The sequence below is a fragment of the Bombina bombina genome, chromosome 3 (assembly GCF_027579735.1).
Source record: "Bombina bombina isolate aBomBom1 chromosome 3, aBomBom1.pri, whole genome shotgun sequence".
NCBI classification, from domain to species: domain Eukaryota; kingdom Metazoa; phylum Chordata; class Amphibia; order Anura; family Bombinatoridae; genus Bombina; species Bombina bombina.
The window spans coordinates 1,015,313,039-1,015,333,819 of NC_069501.1; the positions used below are offsets into that span (position 1 = coordinate 1,015,313,039).

Below are 20,781 nucleotides of genomic sequence, written 5' to 3' on the forward strand. Positions count from 1 at the left end.
TTCCGTAGTGCCAAGAGTTTAAAGAATTACATTCAATTTGATATATCAAATAGGAACTACAGGTATCAACTTTTTTTTTTTTCTTTCTTTTTTGTATGTAGGGTGGGGGGTCAAAAGGGCTTGGAATGGTTTATCTTCTCTCCTCTAGAAATATAAATAGGAAACAAATTTAGTTAAATTGTATTTTTTTGGATACCGTTAACATTACATATTAATGTGCTCCCTCATTTGAAAAATGATTTGTTTTCATTGCCCTGTCCTTCCTTCTAGCAGTGCAACAAAGTATTCTTTGGCAAACTTTCTTTAATGCCTGTGATGTCACATACTTTTGCAATACCATATTTGGAATCTGGTTGGTTTAAAGCCCTGTGTCTTCATGCAATAGCTAGGCATTCCATAAGTATTTGAGAGACATCTGCCAACAAAATGAAAATCTCCATTTCTTTCATAAGACGGTGAGCCCACAAGCCATTACTAAAGGGATTCAACTGCTGGCCCCTAGGAGGAGGCAAATATTCCCATAGCTCTAAGAGCACTTAATCCCTCCCACCTCTCTGATATTCTAGTCTTTTCTTTGCCTCCTCAAACCGATTTGAGCCCCATTTTGCCCTCAGAGAGCTGCTACTGAGAGTGGGAAGATTGGAGTATTGGGCACAATTATACCCAGTGAGTATTTAATCACAAGCCTGCCACAGGTGTCGCAGTGATTGGTCCCTTAGCCTCCTCCTGTTGGATCGTTGATATACTTTATTCATAGATCCTCTACTGTGACGTACACAGCACTGGATAGGCTCTCTATCTGAATCAGTCTTTTCTGCAGCCAGTGCGCACAGTAGAGTTGGTGCTTCTAAGGTAAGAACAGCCATTTCCTGCACTCACATATCCCACAGGCTATTAGTACACCAATTTCTTTCATGTAATTGGCAAGAGTCCATGAGCTAGTGACGTATGGGATATACAATCCTACCAGGAGGGGCAAAGTTTCCCAAACCTCAAAATGCCTATAAATACACCCCTCACCACACCCACAATTCAGTTTTACAAACTTTGCCTCCTATGGAGGTGGTGAAGTAAGTTTGTGCTAAGATTTCTACGTTGATATGCGCTTCTCAGCATTTTGAAGCCTGGTTCCTCTCAGAGTACAGTGAATGTCAGAGGGATGTAAAGGGAGTATCACCTATTGAATGCAATGGTTTTCCTCTCGGGAGATCTATTTCATAGGTTCTCTGTTATTGGTCGTAGAGATTCATCTCCTACTTCCCTTTTCAGATCGGCGATATACTCTCATATTCCATTACCTCTACTACTAACTGTTTCAGTACTGGTTTAGCTATCTGCTATATGTGGATGGGTGTCTTTCCGTAAGTATGTTTTTATTACTTAAGACACCCTCAGCTATGGTTTGGCACTTTATGCATTAATATAAAGTTCTAAATATATGTATTGTACTTATATTTGCCATGAGTCAGGTTTATGTATTTCCTTTTGCAGACTGTCAGTTTCATATTTGGGGAAAAACATATTTAGGTAATATTTTTCTTACCTGGGGTTTAGTCTTTTTTCAAATTGACTTTTTTTCTTTTAATTTTGCAGGCAAAATTAGGCCCACAAGGGCGCAAAATGTCAAAGTTTATTGCGTCATTCTTGGCGCGAGAATTTTTTGGCCCGGAAGTACGTCCGATGATGCAAATCCGTCATTTCCAGCGTCTTAATTGACGCCGCGTTCCTTGCACAAGGTTGTGTCGTTAATGACATGTGTCATTTCCGGATGTTGTTAGCGACAAAAAAATTTCAGTTACGTTGTGCGTCATACTTGGCGCCAAATAATGTCATTATTTAAAACCCCATTCCTATATGCCTCTTTCCTTTTTTCTATGTCAGAGGGCTATGCTGTTTGCATTTTTTTCCCATTCCTGAAACTGTCATATAAGGAAATTGATAATTTTGCTTTATATGTTTTTTCTCTTACATTTTGCAAGATGTCTCAATCTGATACTGTCTCAGAAATCTCTGTTGGAACCCTGCTCCCTGATAACAGTTCTACCAAAGCTAAGTGCATTTGTTGTAAACTTGTGGAGATTATATCTCCAGCTGTGGTTTGTAATAGTTGTCATGATAAACTTTTGCATGCAGATAATGTGTCCATCAGTAATACTACATTGCCTGTTGCTGTTCCTTCAACATCTAATGTACAAGAAATACCTGTGAAATTAAAAGAATTTATTGCTGATTCTATACATAAGGCTTTGTCTGCCATCCCACCTTCTAATAAACATAAAAATTCTTTTAAAACTTCTCATAAAGTTGATGAAATTTCAAATGACCAACAACATACTGAATTATCCTCCTCTGATGAAGATATATCTGATTCAGAAGATCCTTCCTCAGATATTGACACTGACAAATCTACTTATTTATTTAAAATGGAGTATCTTCGTTCTTTGTTAAAAGAAGTGTTGATTACATTGGATATTGAGGAAACTAGTCCTCTTGATATTAAAACTAGTAAACATTTAAATTCTGTTTATAAACCTCCTTTGGTTACTCCAGAGGTTTTTCCAGTTCCTGATGCTATTTCTAAAGAATGGAATAGGCCTGGTACTTTTATTCCTTCTTCAAGGTTTTAAAAAATTGTATCCTTTGCCAGCAGTTACATTGGAGTTTTGAGAAAAGATCCCCAAAGTTGATGGGGTTATCTCTACTCTTGTTAAACGTACTACTATTCCTATGGAAGATAGTACTTACTTTAAAGATTCTTTAGATAGGAAACTTGAATCTTATCTAAGGAAAGCCTATTTATATTCAGGTCATCTTCTCAGGCCTGGAATTTTTGGCTGATGTTGCAGCTGCATCAACGTTTTGGTTGGAAAATTTAGCGCAACAAGAATTGGATTCTGATTTATCTAGCATTGTTCGCTTGCTTCAACATGCTAATCATTTTATTTGTGATGCCATTTTTGATATCATCAAAATTGATGTTAAATCTATGTCTTTAGCTATTTTAGCTAGAAGAACTTTGTGGCTTAAATCTTGGAATGCTGACATGACTTCTAAGTCCAGACTGCTATCTCTTTCTTTCCAAGGTAATAAGTTATTTGGTTCTCAGTTGGATTCGATTATTTCAACTGTCACTGGGGGGAAGGGAGTTTTTTTTGCCTCAGGATAAAAGACCTAAGGGTAAATCTAAAGCTTCTAACCGTTTTCGTTCCTTTCGACAAAATAAGGAACAGAAACCTAATCCTTCCTCCAAGGAATCTGTTTCCAATTGGGAACCTTCCTCAGATTGGAATAAATTATCAAAATGGAATTTGTAGATGGCGCTTTAAGCTATGGGAATGTATAAAAAAAAATTGATATAATAAAATAGGAAATAATAATTTTTTCTTTTTTCACTAGTTTTGCTTGAAAGGATTCGCTAAAAGGTGAATTTCAAAATAGTTTTATTAATGGTTTCTGCAATCTTTGTACCTAAAAATTGGTAAATATAAAATAATAATAAAAACAGAGATAAAAGTATAATCACAAATCAACACACCTCATTCATAACACTCATTCATTAAATACTTCAAATATTTAAAACAGTAATTCTAATCCTTAGGTTTATAACTTTAAAACCTTTAAAAAGACCCTTTATCTAGCAAATTAATAAATGATCAATCCAAACAGATATACAAAGTGTCCTTTTAGAACAAATGTGTCTCCAAATGAAACTGAGAGCAGAGGATGACAAATTGTATCTTATAATTTTATGGCTGATTCCCTTTAGAGTTCCTTTGAAATAGGTTTACATACATGAGCTGCTCCTTATATAAGCAATCTGTTCACCAATTTTCTATTTATTTGGTTATTAAAGTTTCCACAGTCAATTGTGTGTTAGTTTCCACAGTCTAAGCAGTTACGTTAAAATCACATTAGGATGATTAAATATATGTGCACATAAAATTCATATGACTTGCGGTTTCGCTGAAGTGTGATAATCTTACCGCCTTGGTGTATGAGCTTGCTTCTGTGTACAACGCTCTCACCTGCAGCACCGCCTGATTTTGCAGCTTGTAATTCACCGGGAGTCCTTGCGCTGCTAGCAAAGCGCCTGGCGTCACCGGTCACGATCAGCTGTGATCACCTGTAGAAATAGTGTAGTACTTGCGCAAGTAATATAAGATGACTTGTTCCTTCTTGACCGCCCTCTGTGCGCTCTCTGCACTTTAGTACTTTGTACACAGAGTGAAACTTGTCCGGGCTCAAATATTTGGATATCACCAGATGCAGGTTCTTTATTAATACACAGTCCTTCTACGCGTTTCACCCCTCTCAAACAGGGCTTTCTCAAGATACTGTGTCCTGCTCACCTGTTCCTTAAATACACAAACAGCTTCCGGTAGGTGATTGAAAATTTCTACTTCCTCTCTGGTTGTATCTGTATGATACTATTTGGTGGAAACCTCATGTACTTCTTATGCCTCCGTATGCCTTTCGTTATTTACATCTTTATAGCTCTCCAATATATATCTATTATCACTCCCAATATAATTCCTTTAATAAAGGGTCTTTAACTATTTCGTACATTTAGTGTGAAATACAAAATTAATAAACCTTATTTCTAATTCATCCAAACAACTTATTAGACATACACATACATTTATTGATTTAGAATCTTTCTTATGAGGGTGGACAATATCTATTCGGTAAAATATACCAACAATTTAATTTTATTTTTAATATCCTCTGAACTTTGATGTAAACAATATCTCATACATATGGACCTCTATTGATTTAAAAAATTATATAGTTTAAAAATGAATAGGGTAGGATTTAACAATTAATACAATATATAATAGATAAGGCACTTCATTTAAATTTAAAATTTTAATAGGGTAAAATATAATAGATCATGTGGTATATAAAATAAATATATTTTGAGGTAATAATAGGGGAAATTTAATAGGGTAAAATTTAATAATTACAGGAACTTTTTATATTAAAATAGATTCATATAGTCAAAAATATTACATTTTACCCTATTATATTATATATAATTGTTGTATTACAGGAACTTTTATATGTTAAAATAGATTCATATAATCAAAAATATATATAAAAAATACAACTCTATAAAAAAGGGGCAATTTCTATCTCGGAATTTAACCCATGTGGATATAACGAGTTAAAATTATAGATAATTTCAGCTTCTTTTCTCAAAAGTTTGGTTTCATAACCCCCCCCCTCTCCAGTCTCCCTTTATTTTGCACAGTCCCCAGAACCTGAAATCTTTTAAATTATTTTTATGAACTTCCCTAAAATGCTGGTAAAGGTGGGTGTCTAACTTTCCCTTTTCTATGTTCCAGAGATGCTCCTGCATTCTATCTCTGAGCATTCTAGTAGTTTCTCCTATGTAGATTAAATTGCATGAACACTGGATAGCATAAATCACCCCCTTACTATTGCTCCTTATGGTGTCCTTAATTTCAAAATCTATATTCGTATTAGGAACTGCGAAGTTCTTCGTGCTATATTTGCAGGACCTGCATGTTATACATGGGAAAAATCCTTTTATTTCCTTCCCCCATAGATCTCTATCCTTATTCTGACCTGTTTTCTTTCTTTTGAATTCGCTTGGAGCTAATATTGATTTTAAATTCTTCGTTTTTTTATATGCTATCCAGTGTTCATGCAATTTAATCTACATAGGAGAAACTACTAGAACAATTCCTTCATGTTTTTTCGCATTTGCAGTAATAAAGTGTGTTCAGTTTAAAATTTAAAGTGACAGTAACGGTTTTATTTTAAAACGTTTTTTGTACTTGTTATCAAGTTTATGCCTGTTTAACATGTCTGAACTACCAGATAGACTGTGTTCTGAATGTGGGGAAGCCAGAATTCCTATTCATTTAAATAAATGTGATTTATGTGACAATGACAATGATGCCCAAGATGATTCCTCAAGTGAGGGGAGTAAGCATGGTACTGCATCATTCCCTCCTTCGTCTACACGAGTCTTGCCCACTCAGGAGGCCCCTAGTACATCTAGCGCGCCAATACTCCTTACTATGCAACAATTAACGGCTGTAATGGATAATTCTGTCAAAAACATTTTAGCCAAAATGAACACTTATCAGCGTAAGCGCGACTGCTCTGTTTTAGATACTGAAGAGCATGACGACGCTGATATTAATATTTCTGAAGGGCCCCTAACTCAGTCTGATGGGGCCAGGGAGGTTTTGTCTGAGGGAGAAATTACTGATTCAGGGAACATTTCTCAACAAGCTGAACCTGATGTGATTGCATTTAAATTTAAGTTGGAACATCTCCGCATTCTGCTTAAGGAGGTATTATCCACTCTGGATGATTGTGACAAGTTGGTCATCCCAGAGAAACTATGTAAAATGGACAAGTTCCTAGAGGTGCCGGGGCTCCCAGAAGCTTTTCCTATACCCAAGCGGGTGGCGGACATTGTTAATAAAGAATGGGAAAGGCCCGGTATTCCTTTCGTCCCTCCCCCATATTTAAAAAATTGTTTCCTATGGTCGACCCCAGAAAGGACTTATGGCAGACAGTCCCCAAGGTCGAGGGAGCGGTTTCCACTTTAAACAAACGCACCACTATACCCATAGAGGATAGTTGTGCTTTCAAAGATCCTATGGATAAAAAATTAGAAGGTTTGCTTAAAAAGATGTTTGTTCAACAGGGTTACCTTCTACAACCAATTTCATGCATTGTCCCTGTCGCTACAGCCGCATGTTTCTGGGTCGATGAGCTGATAAAGGCGGTCGACAGTGATTCTCCTCCTTATGAGGAGATTATGGACAGAATCAATGCTCTCAAATTGGCTAATTCTTTCACCCTAGACGCCACTTTGCAATTGGCTAGGTTAGCGGCTAAGAATTCTGGGTTTGCTATTGTGGCGCGCAGAGCGCTTTGGTTGAAATCTTGGTCGGCTGATGCGTCTTCCAAGAACAAGCTACTTAACATTCCTTTCAAGGGGAAAACGCTGTTTGGCCCTGACTTGAAAGAGATTATCTCGGATATCACTGGGGGTAAGGGCCACGCCCTTCCTCAGGATCGGCCTTTCAAGGCAAAAAATAAACCTAATTTTCGTCCCTTTCGTAGAAACGGACCAGCCCAAAGTGCTACGTCCTCTAAGCAAGAGGGTAATACTTCTCAAGCCAAGCCAGCTTGGAGACCAATGCAAGGCTGGAACAAGGGAAAGCAGGCCAAGAAGCCTGCCACTGCTACCAAGACAGCATGAAATGTTGGCCCCCGATCCGGGACCGGATCTGGTGGGGGGCAGACTCTCTCTCTTCGCTCAGGCTTGGGCAAGAGATGTTCTGGATCCTTGGGCGCTAGAAATAGTCTCCCAAGGTTATCTTCTGGAATTCAAGGGACTTCCCCCAAGGGGGAGGTTCCACAGGTCTCAGTTGTCTTCAGACCACATAAAAAGACAGGCATTCTTACATTGTGTAGAAGACCTGTTAAAAATGGGAGTGATTCATCCCGTTCCATTAAGAGAACAAGGGATGGGGTTCTACTCCAATCTGTTTATAGTTCCCAAAAAGGAGGGAACGTTCAGACCAATCTTAGATCTCAAGATATTAAACAAGTTTCTCAAGGTTCCATCGTTCAAGATGGAAACCATTCGAACTATTCTTCCTTCCATCCAGGAAGGTCAATTCATGACCACGGTGGATTTAAAGGATGCGTATCTACATATTCCTATCCACAAGGAACATCATCGGTTCCTGAGGTTCGCATTCCTGGACAAACATTACCAGTTCGTGGCGCTTCCTTTCGGATTAGCCACTGCTCCAAGGATTTTCACAAAGGTACTAGGGTCCCTTCTAGCTGTGCTAAGACCAAGGGGCATTGCTGTAGTACCTTACTTGGACGACATTCTGATTCAAGCGTCGTCCCTTCCTCAAGCAAAGGCTCACACGGACATTGTCCTGGCCTTTCTCAGATCGCACGGATGGAAAGTGAACGTGGAAAAGAGTTCTCTATCTCCGTCAACAAGGGTTCCCTTCTTGGGAACAATAATAGACTCCTTAGAAATGAGGATTTTTCTGACAGAGGCCAGAAAAACAAAACTTCTAGACTCTTGTCGGATACTTCATTCCGTTCCTCTTCCTTCCATAGCTCAGTGCATGGAAGTGATTGGGTTGATGGTAGCGGCAATGGACATAGTTCCTTTTGCACGCATTCATCTAAGACCATTACAACTGTGCATGCTCAGTCAGTGGAATGGGGACTATACAGACTTGTCTCCGAAGATACAAGTAAATCAGAGGACCAGAGACTCACTCCGTTGGTGGCTGTCCCTGGACAACCTGTCACGAGGGATGACATTCCGCAGACCAGAGTGGGTCATTGTCACGACCGACGCCAGTCTGATGGGCTGGGGCGCGGTCTGGGGATCCCTGAAAGCTCAGGGTCTTTGGTCTCGGGAAGAATCTCTTCTACCGATAAATATTCTGGAACTGAGAGCGATATTCAATGCTCTCAAGGCTTGGCCTCAGCTAGCGAGGGCCAAGTTCATACGGTTTCAATCAGACAACATGACAACTGTTGCGTACATCAACCATCAGGGGGGAACAAGGAGTTCCCTGGCGATGGAAGAAGTGACCAAAATCATTCTATGGGCGGAGTCTCACTCCTGCCACCTGTCTGCTATCCACATCCCAGGAGTGGAAAATTGGGAAGCGGATTTTCTGAGTCGTCAGACATTGCATCCGGGGGAGTGGGAACTCCATCCGGAAATCTTTGCCCAAGTCACTCAGCTGTGGGGCATTCCAGACATGGATCTGATGGCCTCTCGTCAGAACTTCAAAGTTCCTTGCTACGGGTCCAGATCCAGGGATCCCAAGGCGGCTCTAGTGGATGCACTAGTAGCACCTTGGACCTTCAAACTAGCTTATGTGTTCCCGCCGTTTCCTCTCATCCCCAGGCTGGTAGCCAGGATCAATCAGGAGAGGGCGTCGGTGATCTTGATAGCTCCTGCGTGGCCACGCAGGACTTGGTATGCAGATCTGGTAAATATGTCATCGGCTCCTCCTTGGAAGCTACCTTTGAGACGAGACCTTCTTGTTCAGGGTCCGTTCGAACATCCGAATCTGGTTTCACTCCAGCTGACTGCTTGGAGATTGAACGCTTGATCTTATCGAAGCGAGGATTCTCAGATTCTGTTATCGATACTCTTGTTCAGGCCAGAAAGCCTGTAACTAGAAAGATTTACCACAAAATTTGGAAAAAATATATCTGTTGGTGTGAATCTAAAGGATTCCCTTGGGACAAGGTTAAGATTCCTAGGATTCTATCCTTCCTTCAAGAAGGATTGGAAAAAGGATTATCTGCAAGTTCCCTGAAGGGACAGATTTCTGCCTTGTCTGTGTTACTTCACAAAAAGCTGGCCGCTGTGCCAGATGTTCAAGCCTTTGTTCAGGCTCTGGTTAGAATTAAGCCTGTTTACAAACCTTTGACTCCTCCTTGGAGTCTCAATTTAGTTCTTTCAGTTCTTCAGGGGGTTCCGTTTGAACCCTTGCATTCCGTTGATATTAAGTTATTATCTTGGAAAGTTTTGTTTCTAGTTGCAATTTCTTCTGCTAGAAGAGTTTCAGAATTATCTGCTCTGCAGTGTTCTCCTCCTTATCTGGTGTTCCATGCAGATAAGGTGGTTTTACGTACTAAACCTGGTTTTCTTCCAAAAGTTGTTTCTAACAAAAACATTAACCAGGAGATTATCGTACCTTCTCTGTGTCCGAAACCAGTTTCAAAGAAGGAACGTTTGTTGCACAATTTGGATGTTGTTCGCGCTCTAAAATTCTATTTAGATGCTACAAAGGATTTTAGACAAACATCTTCCTTGTTTGTTGTTTATTCCGGTAAAAGGAGAGGTCAAAAAGCAACTTCTACCTCTCTCTCTTTTTGGATTAAAAGCATCATCAGATTGGCTTACGAGACTGCCGGACGGCAGCCTCCCGAAAGAATCACAGCTCATTCCACTAGGGCTGTGGCTTCCACATGGGCCTTCAAGAACGAGGCTTCTGTTGATCAGATATGTAGGGCAGCGACTTGGTCTTCACTGCACACTTTTACCAAATTTTACAAGTTTGATACTTTTGCTTCTTCTGAGGCTATTTTTGGGAGAAAGGTTTTGCAAGCCGTGGTGCCTTCCATTTAGGTGACCTGATTTGCTCCCTCCCTTCATCCGTGTCCTAAAGCTTTGGTATTGGTTCCCACAAGTAAGGATGACGCCGTGGACCGGACACACCTATGTTGGAGAAAACAGAATTTATGTTTACCTGATAAATTACTTTCTCCAACGGTGTGTCCGGTCCACGGCCCGCCCTGGTTTTTTTAATCAGGTCTGATAATTTATTTTCTTTAACTACAGTCACCACGGTACCATATGGTTTCTCCTATGCAAATATTCCTCCTTAACGTCGGTCGAATGACTGGGGTAGGCGGAGCCTAGGAGGGATCATGTGACCAGCTTTGCTGGGCTCTTTGCCATTTCCTGTTGGGGAAGAGAATATCCCACAAGGATGACGCCGTGGACCGGACACACCGTTGGAGAAAGTAATTTATCAGGTAAACATAAATTCTGTTTTTGAGAAAAGAAGCTGAAATGATCTATAATTTTTAACTCGTTATATCCACATGGGTTAAATTCCGAGATAGAAATTGCCCTTTTTTTATAGAGTTGTATTTTTTATATATATTTTTGATTATATGAATCTATTTTAACATATAAAAGTTCCTGTAATACAACAATTATTAAATTTTACCCTATTATATTATATATATTTTTGACTATATGAATCTATTTTAATATAAAAAAGTTCCTGTAATTATTAAATTTTACCCTATTAAATTTCACCTATTAGTACCTCAAAATATATTTATTTTATACACCACATGATCTATTATATTTTACCCTATTAAAATTTTTGTTAAATCCTACCCTATTAATTTTTAAACTATATAATTTTTTTAAATCAATAGAGGTCCATATGTATGAGATATTGTTTACATCAAAGTTCAGAGGATATTAAAAATAAAATTAAATTGTTGGTATATTTTACCGAATAGATATTGTCCACCCTCATAAGAAAAATTCTAAATCAATAAATGTATGTGTATGTCTAATAAGTTGTTTGGATGAATTAGAAATAAGGTTTATTAATTTTGTATTTTACACTAAATGTACGAAATAGTTAAAGACCCTTTATTAAAGTAATTATATTGGGAGTGATAATAGATATATATTGGAGAGCTATAAAGATGTAAATAATGAAAGGCATACGGAGGCATAAGAAGTACATGAGGTTTCCACCCAATAGTATCATACAGATACAACCAGAGAGGAAGTAGAAATTTTCAATCACCTACCGGAAGCTGTTTGTGTATTTAAGGAACAGGTGAGCAGGACAAAGTATCTTGAGAGAGCCCCGTTTGAGAGGGGTGAAACGCGTAGAAGCACTGTGTATTAATAAAGAACCTGCATCTGGTGATATCCAAATATTTGAGCCCGGACAAGTTTCACTCTGCGTACAAAGTATTAAAGTGCAGAGAGCGAACAGAGGGTGGTCAAGAAGGAACAAGTCATCTTATATTACTTGCGCAAGTACTACACTATTTCTACAGGTGATCACAGCTGATCGTGACCGGTGACGTCAGGCGCTTTGCTAGCAGCACGAGGACTCCCGGTGAATTACAAGCTGCAAAATCAGGCGGTGCTGCAGGTGAGAGCGTTGTACACAGAAGCAAGCTCATACAACAAAGGCGGTAAGATTATCACACTTCAGCGAAACCGCAAGTCATATGAATTTTATGTGCACATATATTTAATCATCCTAATGTGATTTTAACGTAACTGCTTAGACTGTGGAAACTTTAATAACCAAATAAATAGAAAATTGGTGAACAGATTGCTTATATAAGGAGCAGCTCCTGTATGTAAACCTATTTCAAAGGAACTCTAAAGGGAATCGGCCATAAAATTATAGGATACAATTTGTCATCCTCTGCTCTGTTTCATTTGGAGACGTATTTGTTCTAAAAGGACACTTTGTATATCTGTTTGGATTCACCTTTTAGCGAATCCTTTCAAGCAAAACTAGTTGAAAAAGAAAAAATGATTATTTCCTATTTTATTATATCTATTTTTTTTTTATACATTCCCATAGCTTAAGGCGCCATCTACAAATTCCATTTTGATAATTTGCTTTCTTATAACTGTCTGGGAAGGAGGCAGTCACCGTAGATTGGCTAGGTGGGTCTAGCTTAGCGCTTCACACACACACTTACATAAAAATTGTTCAGATTGGAATAAATCCAAGCCATTTAAGAAACCAAAGCCAGCCCCCAGGTCCGCATGAAGGTGCGGCCCTCATTCCAGCTCAGCTGGTAGGGGGCAGATTAAGATTTTTCAAGGATGTTTGGATAAATTCTGTCCAAAATCAATGGATTCAGAGTATTGTCTCTCAAGGGTACCGAATAGATTTCAGAGTAAGACCTCCTGTGAGAAGATATTTTCTCTCACGCATCCCAGCAAATCCAGTAAAGGCTCAGGCTTTCCTGAAGTGTGTTTCAGACCTGGAGTTTTCAGGGGTAATCATGCCAGTGCCATTTAAGGAACAGTGTTTGGGGTTTTATTCAAATCTATTCATTGTCCCAAAGAAAGAAAATTCATTCAGACCAGTTCTGGATCTGAAAATTTTGAATCGTTATGTAAGAGTACCAACTTTCAAAATTGTGACTATAAGGACTATTCTGCCTTTTGTTCAGCAAGGACATTATATGTCCACAATAGACTTGCAGGATGCATATCTTCATATTCCGATTCATCCAGATCATTATCAGTTTCTGAGATTCTCTTTTCTAGACAAGCATTACCAATTTGTCGCTCTTCCTTTTGGCCTAGCGACAGCTCCAAGAATATTTTCAGTGGTTCTCAGTGCCCTTCTCTCTGTAATCAGAGAGTGGGGTATTGTGGTGTTTCCTTTTCTTCTGTTAAGTGTGATCAGTCCACGGGTCATCATTACTTGTGGGATATTAACTGCTCCCCTACAGGAAGTGCAAGAGGATTCACCCAGCAGAGTTGCTATATAGCTCCTCCCCTCTACGTCACCCCCAGTCATTCTCTTGCACCCAACGACTAGATAGGATGTGTGAGAGGACTATGGTGATATATTTAGTTTTTATATCTTCAATCAAAAGTTTATTTTATAATAGCACCGGAGTGTGTTATTCCTTCTCTGGTAGAATTTGAAGAAGAATCTACCTGAGTTTTTCTATGATTTTAGCCGGAGTAGTTAAGATCATATTGCTGTTTCTCGGCCATCTGAGGAGTGAGGTAAACTTCAGATCAGGGGACAGCAGGCAGATTAATCTGCAAAGAGGTATGTAGCAGTTTATTATTTTCTGACATGGAATTGATGAGAAAATCCTGCCATACCGTTATAATGTAAACTCAGCCTTGAATGCAGTAGATGTAGCTGATATCAGGCTGTCATGTATGTATATTTTACACTTCAGTTTTCTGGGAAATGGTACTTCTCTGGCTTTTAAACTGTATACATAGTCTTAACCTATTTTGCAGGGACTTGCAATAGGTTTTAAATGACAATTAATTATTGAGGTAAAACGTTTTTTTGCTGGCATGTAAAAACGTTTTTTTCTCTGAGGTACTGGGTGAAAAAATGTTTTGGGCACTTTTTTTCCACTTGGCAATAGTTTTGATTTAAATTAGAGCAGTTCACTGATCTCTCTCACTGTTATGTGTGTGGGGGAGGGGCCATTTTGGTGCTTTCACTATGCATCAGAAAAACTCAGTCAGAGGTTCATTTTCTTCCTGCATGATCCGGTTCATCTCTACAGAGTTCAGGGATCTCAAGAGTCTTTTTTGAGGGAAGTAATCATACAGCAGAGCTGTGCTGATTGTATTGACTGTGATATAAAAAACGTTTATTTGTGTATTTTTTTTCTGCTGCCTGGGTTAGTTATCATTTGCTGAGGGGAACAATCCTTTGCTAAAACTGTATATTCTGACAAAGATTGATGCTATAACTTAATTATTTTATCTGTTATAATATTTTTCTGTGCTTCTTAAAGGCACAGTTCGTTTTCATATTATTTGTAAATTACTTTGAAAAGTATTTCCAAGTTGCTGTTTATTTGCTAGTGTGTTAAACATGTCTGATTCAGAGGAAGATATCTGTGCTATATGTGTTAATGCCAAAGTGGAGCCCAATAGAAATTTATGTACTAAATGTATTGATGCTACTTTAAAAAATAGTCAATCTGTACAAATTGAACATATTTCACCAAACAACGAGGGGAGAGTTATGCCGACTAACTCGCCTCACGTGTCAGTACCTGCATCTCCCGCTCAGGAGGTGCGTGATATTGTAGCGCCGAGTGCATCTGGGCGGCCATTACAAATCACATTACAAGATATGGCTACTGTTATGACTGAAGTTTTGGCTAAACTACCAGAACTAAGAGGTAAACGTGATCACTCTGGGATGAGAACAGAGTGCGCTGATAATGCAAGGGCCATGTCTGATACTGCGTCACAGTTTGCAGAACATGAAGACGGAGAGCTTCATTCTGTGGGTGACGGTTCTGATCCAAATAAACTGGACTCAGACATTTCAAATTTTAAATTTAAGCTTGAGAACCTCCGTGTGTTACTAGGGGAGGTATTAGCGGCTCTGAATGATTGTAACACAGTTGCAATCCCAGAAAAAATGTGTAGGTTGGATAAATATTTTGCGGTACCGACGAGTACTGACGTTTTTCCTATACCTAAGAGACTTACTGACATTGTTACTAAGGAGTGGGATAGACCCGGTGTGCCTTTCTCACCCCCTCCTATATTCAGAAAAATGTTTCCAATAGACGCCGCCACACGGGACTTATGGCAAATGGTCCCTAAGGTGGAGGGAGCAGTTTCTACTTTAGCTAAGCGTACCACTATCCCAGTGGAGGATAGCTGTGCTTTTTCAGATCCAATGGATAAAAAATTAGAGGGTTACCTTAAGAAAATGTTTGTTCAACAAGGGTTTATATTGCAACCTCTTGCATGTATTGCGCCTGTCACGGCTGCAGCAGCATTTTGGTTTGAGTCTCTGGAAGAGACACTTCAATCATCCACACTAGATGACATCACACACAAACTTAAATTCCTTAAGTTAGCTAATTCATTTATTTCAGATGCCGTAGTACATTTAACTAAACTTGCGGCTAAAAATTCAGGATTCGCCATTCAGGCACGCAGAGCTCTGTGGCTAAAATCCTGGTCAGCTGATGTTACGTCTAAATCTAAATTGCTTAATATTCCTTTCAAAGGGCAGACCTTATTCGGGCCCGGCTTGAAAGAGATTATTGATGACATTACAGGAGGTAAAGGTCATGCCCTGCCTCAGGACAAGGCCAAAGCCAAGGCTAGACAGTCCAATTTTCGTTCCTTTCGTAATTTCAAAGCAGGAGCAGCATCAACTTCCTCTGCACCAAAACAGGAAGGAGCTGTTGCTCGCTACAGACAAGGCTGGAAACCTAACCAGTCCTGGAACAGGGGCAAACAGGCCAGAAAACCTGCTGCTGCCCCTAAGACAGCATGAATTGAGGGCCCCCGATCCGGGACCGGATCTAGTGGGGGGCAGACTTTCCCTCTTCGCCCAGGCTTGGGCAAGAGATGTTCAGGATCCCTGGGCGTTAGAGATCATATCTCAGGGATACCTTCTGGACTTCAAATCCTCTCCCCCAAGAGGGAGATTTCATCTGTCAAGGTTGTCAACAAACCTAACAAAGAAGGAAGCGTTTCTACGCTGCGTACAAGATCTTTTATTAATGGGAGTGATCCATCCAGTTCCGCGGTTGGAACAAGGACAAGGGTTTTACTCAAATCTGTTTGTAGTTCCCAAAAAAGAGGGAACCTTCAGGCCAATCTTGGATTTAAAGATCCTAAACAAATTCCTAAGAGTTCCATCGTTCAAGATGGAAACTATTCGAACAATTTTGCCCATGATCCAAGAGGGTCAGTACTTGACCACAGTGGATTTAAAGGATGCTTACCTTCACATACCGATTCACAGAAGTCATTACCGGTATCTAAGGTTTGCCTTTTTAGACAGGCATTACCAGTTTGTAGCTCTTCCATTCGGACTGGCTACGGCTCCAAGAATCTTCACAAAGGTTCTGGGCACTCTTCTGGCGGTACTAAGACCGCGAGGAATTTCAGTAGCTCCGTACTTAGACGACATACTGATACAAGCTTCAAGCTTTCAAACTGCCAAATCTCATACAGAGATAGTACTGGCATTTCTAAGGTCGCATGGATGGAAAGTGAACGAAGAGAAAAGTTCTCTCTTTCCACTCACAAGAGTTCCCTTCCTGGGGACTCTGATAGATTCTGTAGAAATGAAGATTTACCTGACAGAGGACAGGTTAACAAAACTTCAAAGTGCATGCCGTGTCCTTCATTCCATTCAAGAGACCAGAAATTCTCTTCTATGGTGGCTTTATCGGCCACATCTGTCCAGGGGAATGCCATTCAGCAGGCCAGACTGGTCAATTGTAACAACAGACGCCAGCCTACTAGGTTGGGGCGCTGTCTGGAATTCTCTGAAGGCTCAGGGACTATGGAATCAGGAGGAGAGTCTTCTTCCAATAAACATTCTGGAATTGAGAGCAGTCCTCAATGCTCTTCTGGCTTGGCCCCAGTTAGCAACTCGGGGGTTCATCAGGTTCCAGTCGGACAACATCACGACTGTAGCTTATATCAACCATCAGGGAGGGACAAGAAGCTCCCTAGCAATGATGGAAGTATCGAAGATAATTCGCTGGGCAGAGTCTCACTCTTGCCACCTGTCTGCAATCCACATCCCGGGAGTGGAGAACTGGGAGGCGGATTTCTTAAGTCGTCAGACTTTTCATCCGGGGGAGTGGGAACTTCATCCAGAGGTCTTTGCCCAAATACTTCGACGTTGGGGCAAACCAGAGATAGATCTCATGGCGTCTCGACAGAACGCCAAGCTTCCGCGCTACGGGTCCAGATCCAGGGATCCGGGAGCGGTCCTGATAGATGCCTTGACAGCACCATGGACCTTCAGGATGGCTCATGTGTTTCCACCTTTCCCGATGCTTCCTCGATTGATTGCCAGAATCAAACAGGAGAAAGCATCAGTGATTCTAATAGCGCCTGCATGGCCACGAAGGACTTGGTATACAGATCTGGTGGACATGTCATTCTGTCCACCTTGGTCGTTACCTCTGAAACAGGACCTTCTGATTCAGGGTCCTTTCAAACATCGAAATCTAACTTCTCTGAAGCTGACTGCTTGGAAATTGAACGCTTGATCTTATCAAAGCGTGGTTTTTCTGAGTCAGTTATTGATACCTTAATACAGGCTAGGAAGCCTGTTACCAGAAAGATTTACCATAAAATATGGCGTAAATACCTATATTGGTGCGAATCCAAAGGTTACTCTTGGAGTAAGGTTAGGATTCCTAGGATATTGTCTTTTCTACAAGAAGGTTTAGAAAAGGGGTTATCCGCTAGTTCCTTAAAGGGACAGATCTCAGCTCTGTCCATTCTGTTACACAAGCGTCTGTCAGAAGTTCCAGACGTTCAGGCTTTTTGTCAGGCTTTGGCCAGGATTAAACCTGTGTTTAAAGCTGTGGCTCCACCATGGAGTTTAAACCTTGTTCTTAACGTTTTACAGGGTGTTCCGTTTGAACCCCTTCATTCCATTGATATAAAGTTGTTATCTTGGAAAGTTCTATTTTTAATGGCTATTTCCTCGGCTCGAAGAGTCTCTGAGTTATCAGCCTTACATTGTGATTCTCCTTATTTGATTTTTCACTCGGATAAGGTAGTTCTGCGTACTAAGCCTGGGTTCTTACCTAAGGTAGTCACTAACAGGAATATCAATCAGGAGATTGTTGTTCCATCCTTGTGCCCAAATCCTTCTTCGAGGAAGGAACGTCTTTTGCACAATCTGGATGTAGTTTGTGCCCTTAAATTTTATTTACAGGCAACTAAAGATTTTCGACAAACGTCTTCCCTGTTTGTCGTTTACTCTGGTCAGAGGAGAGGTCAAAAAGCTTCTGCTACCTCTCTCTCTTTTTGGCTTCGTAGCATAATTCGTTTAGCTTATGAGACTGCTGGACAGCAGCCTCCTGAAAGAATTACAGCTCATTCCACTAGAGCTGTGGCTTCCACTTGGGCCTTTAAGAATGAGGCCTCTGTTGAACAGATTTGCAAGGCTGCAACTTGGTCTTCGCTTCATACTTTTTACAAATTTGACACTTTTGCTTCCTCGGAGGCTATTTTTGGGAGAGAGGTTCTTCAGGCAGTGGTTCCTTCTGTATAAAGAGCCTGCCTATCCCTCCCGTCATCCGTGTACTTTTGCTTTGGTATTGGTATCCCACAAGTAATGATGACCCGTGGACTGATCACACTTAACAGAAGAAAACATAATTTATGCTTACCTGATAAATTCCTTTCTTCTGTAGTGTGATCAGTCCACGGCCCGCCCTGTTTTTTAAGGCAGGTAAATATTTTTTAAATTATACTCCAGTCACCACTACACCCTTGGCTTCTCCTTTCTCGTTGGTCATTGGTCGAATGACTGGAGGTGACGTAGAGGGGAGGAGCTATATAGCAACTCTGCTGGGTGAATCCTCTTGCACTTCCTGTAGGGGAGCAGTTAATATCCCACAAGTAATGATGACCCGTGGACTGATCACACTACAGAAGAAAGGAATTTATCAGGTAAGCATAAATTATGTTATTTGGATGTTATCTTGGTACTAGCTCAGTCTTTACGTTCTGCAGAATCTCACACGAATCAACTAGTGTTGTTTCTTCGAAAACATGGTTGAAGGATCAATTTACCAAAAAGTTCTTTAATTCTTCAGACAAGGGTCACCTTTTTAGGCTTCCAGATAGATTCAGTGTCCATGACTGTCTCTAACAGACAAGAGACGTTTAAAATTGGTTGCAGCCTGTCGGAACCTTCAGTCTCAGTTATTCCCTTCAGTAGCTATGTGCATGGAAGTTTTAGGTCTCATGACTGCAGCATCGAACACGATCCCCTTTGCTCGTTTTCACATGAGACCTCTTCAGCTTTGTATGCTGAACCAATGGTGCAGGGATTATACAAGGATATCACAATTAATATCCTTAAATCCCAATGTTCGACTATCTCTGACTTGGTGGTTAGATCACCATCGTATAGTTCAAGGGGCCTCTTTTGTTCGTCCAACCTGGACTGTGATCACAACAGATGCAAGTCTTTCAGGTTGGGGAGCTGTTTGGGGATCTCTGACAGCACAAGGAGTTTGGAAATCTCAAGAGGCGACATTACCAATCAATATTTTGGAACTCTGTGCGATTTTCAGGGCTCTTCAGATTTGGCCTCTGTTGAAGAGAGAACAATTCATTTGTTTTCAGACAATATCACAACTGTGGCATATGTCAATCATCATGGTGGGAATCACAGTCCCCAAGCTATGAAAGAAGTATCTCGGATACTTGCTTGGGCGGAATCCAGCTCCTGTCTAATTTCTGCGGTTCATATCCCAGGTATAGACAATTGGAAAGCGGATTATCTAAGCCGTCAGACTTTACATCCAGGGGAGTGGACGCTCCATCCAGATATGTTTTCTCAGATTGTTCAGATATGGGGTCTTCCAGAAATAGATCTGATGGCTTCCCAGCTAAACCAGAAACTACCCAGGTACCTGTCCAGGTCCAGAGATCCTCGTGCGGAAGCAGTGGATGCGTTGACACTTCCTTGGTGTTATCAACCTGCTTATATTTTCCCGCCTCTAGTTCTTCTTCCAAGAATGATCTCCAAAATCATCATGGAGCAATCGTTTGTGTTGCTGGTGGCTCCAGCATGGCCTCACAGGTTTTGGTATGCGGATCTTGTTCGGATGTCCAGTTGCTAACCTTGACCACTTCCATTAAGGCCAGACCTTTATTCTCAAGGTCCGTTTTTTCATCAGGATCTCAAATCATTAAATTTAAATGTATGGAAATTGAACGCCTAGTGCTTAGTCATAGAGGTTTCTCTGACTCAGTAATTAATACTATGTTACAGGCTCGTAAATCTGTTTCTAGAAAGATTTATTATCGAGTTTGGAAGATTTATATTTCATGGTGTTCTTCTCATAAATTCTCTTGGCATTCTTTCAAAATTCCTAGAATTCTACAGTTTCTCCAGGATGGTTTGGATAAGGGTTTATCTGCAAGTTCCTTGAAGGGACAAATCTCTGCTCTTTCTGTTTTATTTCACAGAAAGATTGCTAAACTTCCTGATATTCACTGTTTTGTAGAGGCTTTGGTTTGTATCAAGCCTGTCATTAAATCAATCTCTCCTCCTTGGAGTCTTAATTTGGTTTTGAAGGCTTTTCAGGCTCCTCCTTTTGAGCCTATGCATTCTTTGGACATTAAACTACTTTCTTGTAAATTGTTGTTCCTTTTGGCCATTTCTTCTGCTAGAAGAGTTTCTGAATTATCTGCTCTTTCTTGTGAATATCCTTTTCTGATTTTTCATCAGGATAAGGCTGTTTTGCGGACTTCATTTAAATTCTTACCTAAGGTTGTGAATTCTAACAACATTAATAGAGAAATTGTTGTTCCTTCCTTTATGTCCTAATCCCAAGAATTCTTTGGAGAGATCCTTACATTCTTTGGATGTGGTAAGAGCTTTGAAATATTATGTGGAAGCTACTAAAGATTTCAGGAAGTCTTCTAGTCTATTTGTTATCTTTTCT

General features: G+C 40.2%; 1 protein-coding gene across 2 annotated transcripts in view; it reads left to right on the forward strand.

Moving 5' to 3' along the window:
- PIP4K2C (phosphatidylinositol-5-phosphate 4-kinase type 2 gamma) overlaps positions 1–20,781 on the forward strand; it is a 396,981-nt gene that overhangs the window by 338,685 nt on the left and 37,515 nt on the right. The window lies entirely within an intron of this gene.